General features: G+C 35.5%; 1 protein-coding gene across 5 annotated transcripts in view; it reads right to left on the bottom strand.

Moving 5' to 3' along the window:
- Nucleotides 1-13,603, bottom strand: part of ESRRG (estrogen related receptor gamma) — a 658,508-nt gene that overhangs the window by 38,182 nt on the left and 606,723 nt on the right. The gene's annotated exons all lie outside the window — the stretch shown is intronic.

Below are 13,603 nucleotides of genomic sequence, written 5' to 3'. Positions count from 1 at the left end.
ATATTGGTTCTAGGAGCAAATTTTCAGAAACAAAGAATTAAGAAAAAAAAGTTTAAGGAATAACAGAATGTATAAACTGAAGGAAAAAACAGACAAGCGATTGAAGAAAACGTATCTTTACATTTCAATTTTAGTGCTATCATTCTCTCTAATATTTATAAATGAAATGTAATATAACACAAACCATCAAACACAGACCAAGGAAAACAATTATTGTCAAGTTACTTCAAATCTCAAATCAAAAAAGCAACATATGTAGTTTGAAATGTAGCATTTTGTACTCTCATGGAAAGTTTTCTTGTGGGGGCCTAACAAATCATAGAAATAAATACAAGATAACCAAGAAAGAGATCACTTCATCAGCTACAAAAATAAAAACAAAACACCTACCAAATATAGGGAGTCACAAATGTTCAGAAACCAAAAATGACTCGATAGACGATTTTTTTTCCACTCTCCTGATGGAAAAACTGTTCCAGTGAAAGACATGGGAGTGGGACGAATCCCTACATGAAGAGCTGTTGGAATTTCTGTTTTATTTGTAGAAGTCAGGAGATGGCACAGCCTATGGTCTCTAAAAACAGATGATCAAGGTCTGCTTGGACACAGGCTTCTTGTCACAGTAACAGAGAGGAAGTTTCTCTTATCTCAAAGTTTGGTTGTTGGCATGGAGATATTAGAAGTTTAAAAAAAAAAAAAAGCAATGTCCATTTGAAGCTTGTCTGTGAACTTTGCATGAACCGCTAGGAATAATGTAGTGTGATGACAAGCCAGTTATACCTTCCACTAAATTTGCTGTCTAGAATGAACTGAAATAGTGTTTGGTTTGTGTAATTACGTCCATCTATCTTTATATTCCAGCGGCATATCGCAAATTGAAAATACTAAAAATTGACTGTTGGTTCTGATATTTAATGATTGCCAAAGACAAGACGATGATTTATTGGTTACTTACCGATGTGACACATTTGCATCTTATTAGACGGAGATTACTATTCCTTAAAATGCGGACGAGGCCTGATCATGTCTGATGGATTGATTTGATTTGCAAATGTAATCAAACTAATAAGAGGGAAAAAATGAGCAATAATGCCTTGTTTTTCAACTGGCAATCACTCCCCTGCCAACAAGGCTGATATCCCTGACTAAGCAGCCTTTTACACAGTCTTCCTGTCGTCTCAAATAAACAAAGGGACGCTAAGAGCTTGATAAGAGGATAACAAGCAAAGTACGGATGCAACATGAACCATACCTACACCACCTCTGAATGGATTATTACAGCAGTGAACTGGTAAAAGTTACCAATAGTAGGTGTCATATGAACTTTAGAATGCCAAAAAGCAGGTATAGCTATAATCAGCCAGTCCCCAGGAGACATCACAACAGAAACAGAAGAATAATTTGTTTTAAAAACAGAAATCTTGGTATTTCCCTCGAACAAAGTTATTTTTAGATGCAAAAAATAGGCTTCCAGTTCACAGACATGTAAGGTTTCTATAATAAACCAACTACCTGAAATTGAATTTACTAAAAACAAAAACAAAAAACAACTGAATTGATAAATAGAGATAAGTAAGTAAATTCACTCAGAAATATTGCTAAAGAAATAATGAACTACAGGGATAGATAAGGTATAGGGTGGTACACAACTGGCAAAAGGGAAAAAAATGTTCAGAAATTTGGTTATAGTAGCTCACCTTTTTAGAGCACTCCTAGTATAATTCTATGCTATTAGCAAGAAAAAAAAAGGTTACTATTTGGAATGAATTAAAATAAAAAAAAAGCTTTAATAGAACTCAATAATATTTAGCTAATATATTAAAATAATTTCATATTCATTTAAGTTTTAATAGTATCATAGATATTTTCTTAAGGACAAAAACTTAGAATAACCTATTATCACCCTTTTAATTTGTTAAAAAACAAAAGACAATATCATGTACTTTCAGTGGGGACTGGATATTACAAAGTGTCTAATGAAAAGTCAAGCTGGATTCAGAGCTAATTACCATATTCAACTATCTAAAAAATTTTCATAATTTGGGCTCTGCAGGCCAAAAAAATATTTGTTCATTCATAGAAAAATATTTTCAGGTGTGGCCAAATTCTAATTAAGTAATAGCAAGTCAACTCTGACTACATAAAATTACATTGGAGTTTGGAATTTTAGTAAAGGTTTACTCTAGATGTTATAACATTACAACCTACCCTTGATAATAGGGCACAAACATGAACAGGATGAAGAAACTCAATTCAATAAACATTTATCAAGCAATGCAGCATAGTGGAAAGAGAGCTGGATTTGGAGACAGAGGATTTGGGTATAAGACCCTGTGCTACCACTTCCTACCCATGTGACTTTGGGAAAGTCACTTAGTTTCTCTAGCTTGTAATTTCTTAATCTGTAAAATGAAGGGAGTGGGATTAGACGACCTCAAAAGTGCCTCCCACCCCCAAATCTAGGATCCAATGCCACTATGCTAGGCACTGCAGACAGCAAGATGAAATTTTAAAGGCATCTCTGTCCAACAGGAACTCAAGAGCTGAAAAGAGAAAAGACATGCACAAGAACATTTGTGAAAAAAAGTTAGAAAAGGACTGAGTTACAGGTAAGGAAAAACAGCCTTGGCATGAGAGATTAAGAAGTAAACCATTTCTAGCTCAGGAGATGTTATGGAAGATGGCTGACTTTAGGCTTTGAAGGAGGTAAAGGATTTCAGGAGACAGAGATTGGATATAGAGATGAACAGTGTTCTCTATGTTAAAGCATAAATGTAGAAGAGGGCAGGGGGAAAATGAGTAGTCAAGTTTGCCTGGAGATTATGGACATTTTAGTGAAGTGCCAGAAAATACAGCTAGAAAGATAAGTTGGAACCATTCTATGGAGGCTGTGCCTATCTGGACAAAGGGATTTTATCTGGTACACAATGAGGAACCAGTTGTGTTTTTAAATATTATTTTAAATCAAATCTGCACTGTACTATGAATGAGGCATCGGTGGAGAGTGAAAACTGAGAAACTAGTTAGGCTATCAAAGTGGACCACGGGAGACGTATTGAAAGCCTGAAGCAAGGTTGGATAATTAAGAGCATAAACAAGGAAATCAATGTAAGTGACAGTTGATTGTATAAGAAGAGTAGGGGAGAAGATCAAGGCCTTTGTAATTTGGGAAAAGATAGTGTCATCAATCAAAATAGTTTAGTTATAGAAGGAGAAGATGACAAATCTTATTTTATATATATCAAGTCTGGAAAACTAAGAGAAATGATTCCCTTTCTACAAATGGTTAATGTGGCAGAATGCAGTTAAGAAATATTAACTCACATCTAACTACTACTCTTTGCTCCAATTTCCTCCCTCTGAGACCAAGCAGAACAATGCTAATCTTTCTTCTACAAGGGAGTCTTTCAAAGACTTGTAGATAACTAACTCCCGCCAATCTTTAATGCCCTTGACCATCCTTCTTGCTCTCCTCTGAACAGTCTGACTTATCAGTGTCCTTTCTAAAATATGGTACTTCAAAAAAGGAACATCGTAAGATAAATGTGATGGTCTGACCAGGGAAGGGTACAAGTTGGACTCTCCCCGCCCTAATCCTGGATACTACAGCTGTTTGGAGATAGCAAAATTCTGCTTTCATGGCTCACACATGAAATCACTAGCCATCATATGGCTACCACATTATACTGCTGAATCACACCGAATTTACAATCCATCACAATTTATATATCTTTATCTAAAAAACTTCAGTCTAGCTGAGCAACGTCCATTCTCCTTCCCTCCATACTTGTGAAGTAGAATTTTCTATCCCAGATTTAAGACTTTACATTTGTACCTTTTAATATGGAATCTTATTAGATGCGGCCTCTTAAGGATTGGAAGTTACAAGGGATTTTGAAACTGTTCCAGTGGAATGCAAACTCTCTTAGGTCCTGACAAGCTAGAAAAGATTTGGGTATAGGGCTAAGCTTGAATAGGTACCTCAAAAATTTCTCCCATCTTTGTCTCCCAATTCCTAAATGATGCTCCATGGGTATCCAGAGTAATTTTCCCACAACACAATTCTGATAACCCAAGTGTTCAGTATCCTGCACAAACCCCTTCAATACTCAGCCCATAGCTACTGAATAAATTAACAAAATATACAGCTCTTTCTTCTCATGAACTTAAAAAAACAAGAAAGAAAAGTTAATAGTACAGAAATAAAATAACTGAGTTAGAGTGTGATACAGGCCAATCAGACTAATAACAGCAGCCTGATTTTATTTACAAAATGCTGACTGCATATATTTAAAAAGAGTCAGTCTTGCCATTAGCCCCCAGATGCTCCTTTTCCCTGGCTTTCTCTTCAGATGGTCACCATGTGCCCTGCCTCAAACGTGCTGACTGGATAAGGGAGCCCTGCACTTCAGGTAATTAATCCTTTCCTAATGTAGGTTAAACAGGTGTGAAGCCTAGTTCATTCAGAGAGAAAGTAGCAGCTCTTTGGAGACACCCATGGAATTACAGTATTTAATTGGGTTCAGATGACTTCCAGAAACAAGCCCAGGCTGTGCTGCTGACCTAGTCATACAGGAATACAGCGTTTTTGTTCTAAATCTAAGTGGATTTTATAATATCAGCAAGTCATAGTTATAAAATTTGACTTCCTAACCAACACACAGTGACATCCATTTTTATGGTAGATATGACAGGTGGTTAATGGGACTCCAGATTTCAAGATTACAATGGTTAAAGAGAGTTCATTTACACAATTATTGGACAAATGTGATAGTTGCCCCTACTTGGATACATCTGAGAGCTCATGGATGTGGGTACTCCAATGGTACAAATATACAAATCATCCATATCTCCTCATCCTGTGTTACGCTTGTCCACATTGTTTCACAAGGAGTCCACACCACTTGCTTAGGGCTTCCCTCTAGAACTCAAACTAATTGAGTATGTAGGCTGTTCACACTGGTTATCTCTCACTATTACTACATGAATGTCACTTTTTCCAATCACACATCTTGCTGTTCAGTTCTTTATATGACTTCTCACATGCAATTCATTGATTGAATGACAACAATAAGAGGGCAAAGTGAATAGGGTAGTAAGCATGGAGTCAGGAAGTTGAGTTCAAATCCAGTCTTAAGTATTTATTGATTGTGTTGCCCTGGAAAAGTCACTTAATCTTTGTTTGGCTCAGTTTTCTCAACTATAAAATTGAAAAAATAATAGCAACTACCTGATGGGGTTGCACTGAGAATCAAAGAGGAAAATATTTGTAAAGCACTTAGCACAGTGCCTGGCACATAGTAGTACTTACTAAATGCTTTAAAAAAAAACAAACTCAGATCATTTCTGGTTTCGGTAAGCAAGGAGCACTTAACAGAGAAGGTCCCATTTAGATTGAACCTTGAGGATCTAGGAGGGAGAAGATAGAAGAGGAAAGGTAGTGCAGGGAGAGAGAACAGTATGCAAAAATGTAGACAGGCAGATGTTTGTGTATCAAATGAACAGTCTGCATGAAATACATGTAGGGTGCAGAAAACAGCACAATGGAAAAGAAGACTGACCATTTTACCATTAAGTACAATTTTTACCCACTATTTCAATACTTTTTAAATAAATTTCAATGTGATTTACAATTTAAGGTTACTCTTTTTTTCCCCTTAAGAAACAATGGAATACAAGAAAATCAAGTATGAAATTAAAATTTAAAAAAAAGAATTCTGAACTCTCTTTCAGAGGTTTGGATGCTCATAAGACTTTCTAGAGTCTGACTAGAAAGAAAGAACTCTTAAAGAGCAGTATCAGGCCTGTTACTTGCCTCTTAGTAAAATCCATAGTCTTTTCTTTTTTCCTTGTAAAAGTCCTTTGTTTGAAAGAGAGATTTCAAGTTAAGCTAGCAACCAGTGGAGCTCTTAGATCTATATACTACATAGCATAAACTGTTTAGGAAATGCAGTCATTAAAGATGATTTCAGCAAGTTAAATGGTTATTTTATAGTATTCTCCTAATTAAGAGTCATTTAAGGTGGTTAGAAATTGCCCTGAATTAGGGGAAAACAGCATGATTTTAAGGAAAATATATGCCAATAAATTCCTGGAATGCCCTGGCATATCTGGTACAGTACTCCAAATGCTGTCTGATTTGCAAAATACCACTACTTCTGTAGTTCTGGGTCAATTTTGAGGTCAGTTTGTGCTGAAGCTTTCATATTAGATTTGTTGGAAACGAAGAGAAAAAGGAAGAGGGTAATAAAAAAAAGTTAAAAGGAGAAAGGTGGTGAGAATATATTTGGGCTCACTCAGGTAATGAGGTGACTTCTTACACTAGGTAAGAAAATTGTAAGCAATCATATAGTCACCTACATAATGCTATGCAGAATGACGTCCTGTAGCTGTCTATCAAAAATGTTGTCGTCCTAAAGTTCTCTTACAAATTATAAAGCACATTAGGACCAGTTGATGTATTTTTATTTTTGGGTTTTACAAAACTATGATGGATGCCACTTAGGAATTTAAAATAAATAGCTGGATCAAAATATAATTATTTTTCAGATACAGTGGGCACCAACCAAGGAGTCTTTATCATATATAAAGTGACAAGGCCTGTGATTTTAAAGGTATAGGGAACTTTCTGGTAAGGAAAAGCCCTCTACCTATGCAAATCTGCACCTTCCAGGTTAAGTGACTTACCAAGGATCATAAATCCAATTTATGTGAGAGGTGTATCTTGAAACCAAGTCTACCTGACTCCAAGGCTGTCTCTCCACCCATTATGCCACATTGGCTCTCTTACCAAATAGGAAATAGCCTCAAAATAAGAAAATGAAATAGAAGCTGATTATTCTCAGCATCCTTTGCTAGTCAAGGATCTGTCCTATGGCACATTTTCAAAGTGATAAATATTCTAATAGAGAGGAATATCCCTCTCCCTTCTTTCTTGACTCTCCTAATATTTCAGCGGATTAAACTGTAATAGCCAAACAGGTGTCAATGTCAGGAAATATCCCTTCATATTCAGTCTAGATTTTGTGATATTTTAATTCTTTTCTCTATTTGACTTGTAGCATACAGTGACCTGAGGATTATCTTACTTCTTTTTGCTCAATTCTTCACCCACACTACTCATTTTATTTCTTGCATATGAAAACCATGATTGTACACCTCAATTCCAAGGAGTGACTTATTCTTTAGACCCTGACCTGACAAGGAGGTAGGCAGAATTAGTCACCAGTTAGACATAAGCAAACAAGAGTCTGAAAAACTTACTTTTTTAAAATTCTGGGGTTTTAGATATGAAATAATTTGAGGTTCTGTTCAGGAAAACATAACAGGTCAAGTATTAACCACTTCTTTTAAAAAGACAAAAAAAAAGCAAGAGTATTCTTGAGTTGAAGATCCTATGTTGTACAAGTTGGTATTTTTTTTTAAGTAATCAGAATTGTTTTATAAGGAATGGTGTTTGATATTTGCCATCTTAGCAAATATTTCCAAACATAATGCAGTGGTTAGTAACAGAAGTTCTGTGCTTGACTATAGAAAACTTACCACCCACTTCTATTACCAAAATAAATCACAAGGATATTTTGTGAAGAAAACATCTCCATCTCTCCTTTGTTTAAACTGTGTATTTTCAAATTATCCTATATTATATAGAAAAATGTTTCTCTGATGCTTGAAGTCTCCAGCTGCCACACAATTTATATCTCTTTCCTGTCCTCTTTGTTTTTCAGCCATTTTCCCTGAATGTCAAAGTCAATTTAGTGCATTTCACTTTGCTGAATAAATCAGAGGCGAAATCCTTGCTAAAAGTGAAAATTTGATTTGCTAAAAGGAGCTTAGGGCAACTATTAATCAATATATCCAGAGTGTCAACGCCAAGGCCATGATAGACATGCATTCATTTGGAGATTGGTTGAGGCAGATAAAGGGGGACACAGGGGAGAAAGTGCAACCAGACCATGGGAGGGAGAGATTAGGGTTGAAGAGAGGGTCAATAAGGAGTAAAGAGGGAAAGGAAATGCATTGTAATCTGGAAAGGTTTGCTTTAAATATCATAACAAAGAGGTTGCCTCGATTCTTCTAAATACGGCAAAAATATTTTGATTTGGGATTTAAATATACATGCACAAAACAAATTGGGCTGGTTTTCATGTAACACTTATCTCCAAGGACATAATGGTCATTTAACTTCATGAAATAGACCTGAGAGGTAGTTACACATGATAGAAAATTGTTACATTTTGTAGATAGTACGACCAAGGCAAAAGAAAGGGGGAAAAAAACTATTGAACTTAAAGTTGTATGGGTACCACTGATTTGTTCATGGGTGGGGACTTAGGGAGAGAAATAGGACACAGAGGGGAGGGGGAGGGGGAGAAAAGGATAGGAAAGAACTGGTGGTTTTGGACACAATAATGCTATTCAATTAACTTATTACCAGATGATGGAGCCGAATCAGACATCTTAAGGACCATAGTCCAATCATTTGATTCAACTTTTAAAAAAATTTTTCTAGGTGCAAGAAACTCTGTTGAGCACTAGAGATCCAACAAAAATAAATAAAAGCCCCTAACTTCAAGGGGTTTCCATTCTACCACCTTGACTCAATGCAGCTTAACAAGTACCATGAACTGGCCCGATAATTCAATTTAGTTAATAAAAGTATAAAGTGCTGAACGCTAATTGGTCTTCTACTTCTAAACTGAAGGTACTATTATTACTTTAATTCCCAGCTAAATCACTTGTTATATATTAATTTCACATATTTCATGCCAAAGAAAAATATAAGCATGGCTATACAAAAGCTTCTTTGCTAAGTACATGTGTTTAATCAAATTCTTAATCAAATTCTAGCCTACTAAGTGCTAGGTCTTGTATCTTTTATCTGATTTGACTCTAATCGATATTGAACCAAGTTCCCTGTTCGGTACACAAACTAACATCACACTCTATTCCTATCACACACATACATGGGCAAATACCCTTTGAATGTATACTGCTGAAGACATTCCAAGTGATTATTTCCACCACATTCTTTATGCTTTTTCTCCATGTCATTATCACACGGAGTGGTGCTACCAGAAGTTCATGATGAGGAAAGGGCATTTTAAAAAATGACAACTCTGCAGCAAATCATGTTCTTGTTCAGTTTTAGAATGTTAAACTGTACCCAGGAGAGCTGCTTGAGAAAGGAAACCTTAAATATTGTGCTCTACAAAGAGTGTGCTGAAGCAATAATGTTTCATAAAACATTAACATTAGCACTAAAATATTCAAAACATTCCTGGATTTGCTCCATCAGAACTTACACCCTGGTGTAGCACAAGTTTTTATCCATAGTTTTTAAACAGCTTTGTCATTTCTGGTAAAGTCTGAGCACTTATGATGGGAAGCTAACCAGCCACTTTTGGAAAGAATCGTGTAATTTCAAGCAAAGTGGACAAAGTTGATTTCTGTGAATTCAGCCAATATTTTTCACATGTGCATGTTTCTAAAAGAATATTTAGTGCAACGATGTACTTTAAAACAAACTTGTGTGTTTCTAGACTCCACTAAGGAGAAGCAGATATTGTAAAATGATCTCCCCCTCCCCCCAGCTAAATATCAGAGATATTATAAGAATGGTGAGCAAGTATTCCCAAGTAGTAATCAGACCTCAGCAGAATTCTACCCCTTACTGGACAACAGACTGTTTAATTTGTCATATTCAAAGGAGACACATGACCCTGCAACTCTTACAAAAATGGAAAGGAAAAAAATTCCCACGCGAACTGTTTGTTCCTCTAATACCCAATATTCTTTTCAAGAAAGGTACGGAGTAGGATCCATAAATATATTTAAGCCATTTATATAGGTCAGCTAATATGGGTGATGTCTTTCCAAACATCATATGAAGCAGCATCAGCATCTGACTAAGCACCTTCAGCATTCTGCTAACGAAGTTACGGTACATAAGAACATTTTAATCTAGCAGAAAGAACAATAATAGATCTGACTGCTGGGCCGATAATCTTCTTATCACACCCTGTGAAACCTAACTCTAATATTTGACTGAGCCTCCATTACTAGGCAGCCCATTCTCAAAAGGCCAACAATGGAAAGGGAATGAAGTGCAATGTGCAAGTACCTCCATATCTACATAAAAGAGATTAGAGGCGACAGCGTTCCATTTTACAGCTCAATCATATTGTGTTAGCATGCGCTTATCCGAGCGCGGACGAAATTGAAAGAGAAATAAAAAAAAGAGTCAGGCAGATAGGAACCAGAAAAGCGAGGCATGAGCAATTTCCAAGGATATAAAAGGATGCTAATGGCGGGGCCCTGTCATTCTTAAGAAGGGCTATTAGGGCACCATCATCTGTTTTTGTGCCCTTATGCTCCTCTAACTAAAGTCAAGCATTTCCTAATGCCATTTTGATCTTTTTCTTCTTGAGATAAGGCATGGTCATGTTTCATAACAACACACTTTCCATTTATTTGATTTATTAACGTAAGTCAACTAATTCTATAGACTGATAAAAGTCATTCCTTCCACTATAGTCTTTCATTCAATTCTTTACTTTTTTATTTGGCAAAATCAAACTATGGAGTTTATGCCTAAAAGTTGAGAAGAGCTCTGGAATTCACCTTTGGAGCTGAGCTTAATTTTCAATTGAGCAACCAATTATAAAACCAAGATAGGAAGAGAATAAGAAAAAAGATGGAGTTTGCAATTTTCTGAAGACTTACAGCAATGATCTTGTGCTTTATACTGAGGAAGGTGTTGAAATTAAACAATTAATAGTTAAGTTTTAAGCTAGCATATTAAGTTGCAAATAGACTTAAATTCTGAATCCACCGTTGTTATTGGGACTGTTACCCTATGATTATTATCACAGTTCTACTTTTTATCAAAGTATAGTATAAATGTGTGTGTGTGTGTGTGTGTGTGTAAAATATACATAATACATTTTCACTTTTACATCCCTATAATACTTTATTTCCTTGAACATTCTCTAATATATTGGTGGTCTTGACCAGTGCCTTCAACTGTAGTGTGACACATGACCCTTGCACAATTCAAGGAAGTCATATTCCTTCTCCTAAAAAAAAAATATTCTATGGCATTTCAGCAATGACTGTGCTACAGCAGAAAAGCTCTAGAATGGAGAGTCAAGAAAGCCAGGTTATAGGCCCTATTCTCACATTCATCAACCATGTGACTTTGGGCAAATCATTTAATCACTTAGGCCCTTAAACTTCCAAAACCAGGAAATTACAAATTGTAGAGTAAAATTACTTTTTGTCTATAATCCCATTCATCTCTAATGGTATATCTTTATTTTTCAATTAAAAGGGAATTCTTGTTTTGTTACCTTGAAATTTTATGACCCCCCTTTAGTTCAGGGCATCCTGAAAATATAACAAAATCACAGCTGGAGATCATAAATCTCAAATCCATCAATAATACCCTCACAAATCTACACAAGTACCAATCTTTGACTCAAAATCAACAGCATTTACTCATGGTTAATGTAATCTCTTTTCCCAAACCCTCATTCCTCTTTGCAACCAATCTTTAGAGCAGAGGTATGAAAATCACATGCTGTTGGAGTGGAACCTCAATCAGATTAAAATGTAACTGGGAAATGTTTTAACAAAAAATTTTTTTTAAAATACCATACAACACAGATAACACTAATTTGTGGTTTCCTAAGTCAGTATGTGGCCTGCAGGGGTCCATTTCTACTTCAGTTTCACACCACTGCTGTGGTAAGAGTTTAACCTTTCCGCAAAGCTTAATTTTTTGTCATCAGAAAACAAAAGGAAACTTTTTTCATTTTTATTTTTTACTTAACTGAGAAAGATCAAAGATTTCTGGATGGCTTCCTACTATGCCTATGGAATAACAAATGAGAGATTTAATTTTGGTTCTTCTTTAAATTGACTGACTTTACGCAGTGGGACTGTCTTTCGCATATTTTTGTATCCCCCAAATTGACAACAGTGTGTGGCACATAATAGACTCTTAATAAATGTTTACTGACTATTGGACACTTGGCTTCTTTTGGCATTCTATCACCAAAGCCTTTGGCCAAATGGTGTTCTTACCTTCTTCTGACTTCAGCGTAGCTCACAAAGATTCTTGGTGGAAACAAAACAAAATCCAAAAACCTCTTTGCTGTCTCTCATTTCCAATTATTTTATATGTAGGACTTATGTCATTAGCCATACTTCAGTATTTGACAGGTTTATCTTTTGTCTTGGGGGACTCAATAACTCTTAAGGCCCCATCAAACTTCTCTCTCCTTCTTGTATGAAAGCCACAGATACGCAATTTCAAAACAAATGCCTGAGCAGTCTTATGCCTGAAATCTCATGCAGACTCTACAATCATGAAGTTGGCATCATCAAAAAAGAGCAAACTCACAAGCTCACCTATTTAACTAGTTTTGACTTAATTTGAGGTGCTTTATTAGCAAACAGTGTAAGACAAAGTAGCTGGTATAATACAGAGTGATGTTTAAATTAGTCTACAATTTGCTTGGGCTCATCTAGAACTGCAACGAACAAAGCCATTCAGAAATGTCAGCTGTGTTCCTAACCACTGTAACAAATTGTTGCCTGAATGCTGCACACCTAATGACTTCAAATTAGCTTCACTGCGATATTGCCTGACAGTTCGTTACGACTGTTAGCAACATAGCTGGCGTATCATGACCAATAAATTGGTTTCAGTGTGGGCTGGGAAAGGGACTTCCATCAATTTGATTAAAGAAATTACTGTAGCATTCAAAGCATAAAGACAAACTAGTTTAAGGAGACAGAAATAAGTTAACTGCACCAGAAAAACATTGCTCATGATTCAAAAGCTTGTTTATAAACCATTTGTGGTACAAAGTTCAAGGGAAAAAAAAAAAGACCATTTGGGTCCAATATTGACTATCTCTGAAATTGTAGTTACATGCTTTTCTACTGAGGTAATGTTTCATGTGAGAAAAAATGGAAAATTTAAAATTTTCAATTCTCAAATAACATCAGGAAAAATTAAATGTTCATATAATTCTTTATGAATTAAGCATGTCTTTAAATATATTATCCATAAATTGTAATACTTATAGAAACTAAACATTTCATCAGCAAACCCGAACCCTGAGTGAGTGTGTGTGTATGCATGTGTGAGTGAACAAATGAGAGGGAGAGAGGGAGTGAGAGAAAGAGAGAGAGAGAGAGAGAGAGAGAGAGAGAGAGAGAGAGAATAAATGCTCACTACAGATGGCACAGAGAATGAAAGAGGGTAAAATTTAAACTATTGCTAGAAAGTCATAACCTTTTTTGAATCACAAAGTAGCTAGGTTCAATGACTCCAAATCCTATATCAAGGAAATTTTTAAATGATATTTTGCTTTTTTGTTGCATTCTACCAAACTTTCTATCAGAAAAAAAAGTATTTAATTACCATAAAATGAAGTTGGTATCAAGGTATCAATGTATTTTAGCAAAACAGCAAAAGCTCTTAATTAAAGAATCAGTAAAAAAGGTGAGAACATTTATAATTTGTTATCATTAAAAGAAAGCCATCAAATAAAAATAATTTTATGAATTAATAATCACACAATATTTTATA

The sequence above is a fragment of the Vombatus ursinus genome, unplaced genomic scaffold, assembly GCF_900497805.2.
Source record: "Vombatus ursinus unplaced genomic scaffold, bare-nosed wombat genome assembly UNPS02014798.1, whole genome shotgun sequence".
NCBI classification, from domain to species: Eukaryota; Metazoa; Chordata; class Mammalia; order Diprotodontia; family Vombatidae; genus Vombatus; species Vombatus ursinus.
The sequence above is the reverse complement of the archived record's forward strand: the minus strand, read 5'-3'. Positions and strand labels throughout refer to the sequence as shown.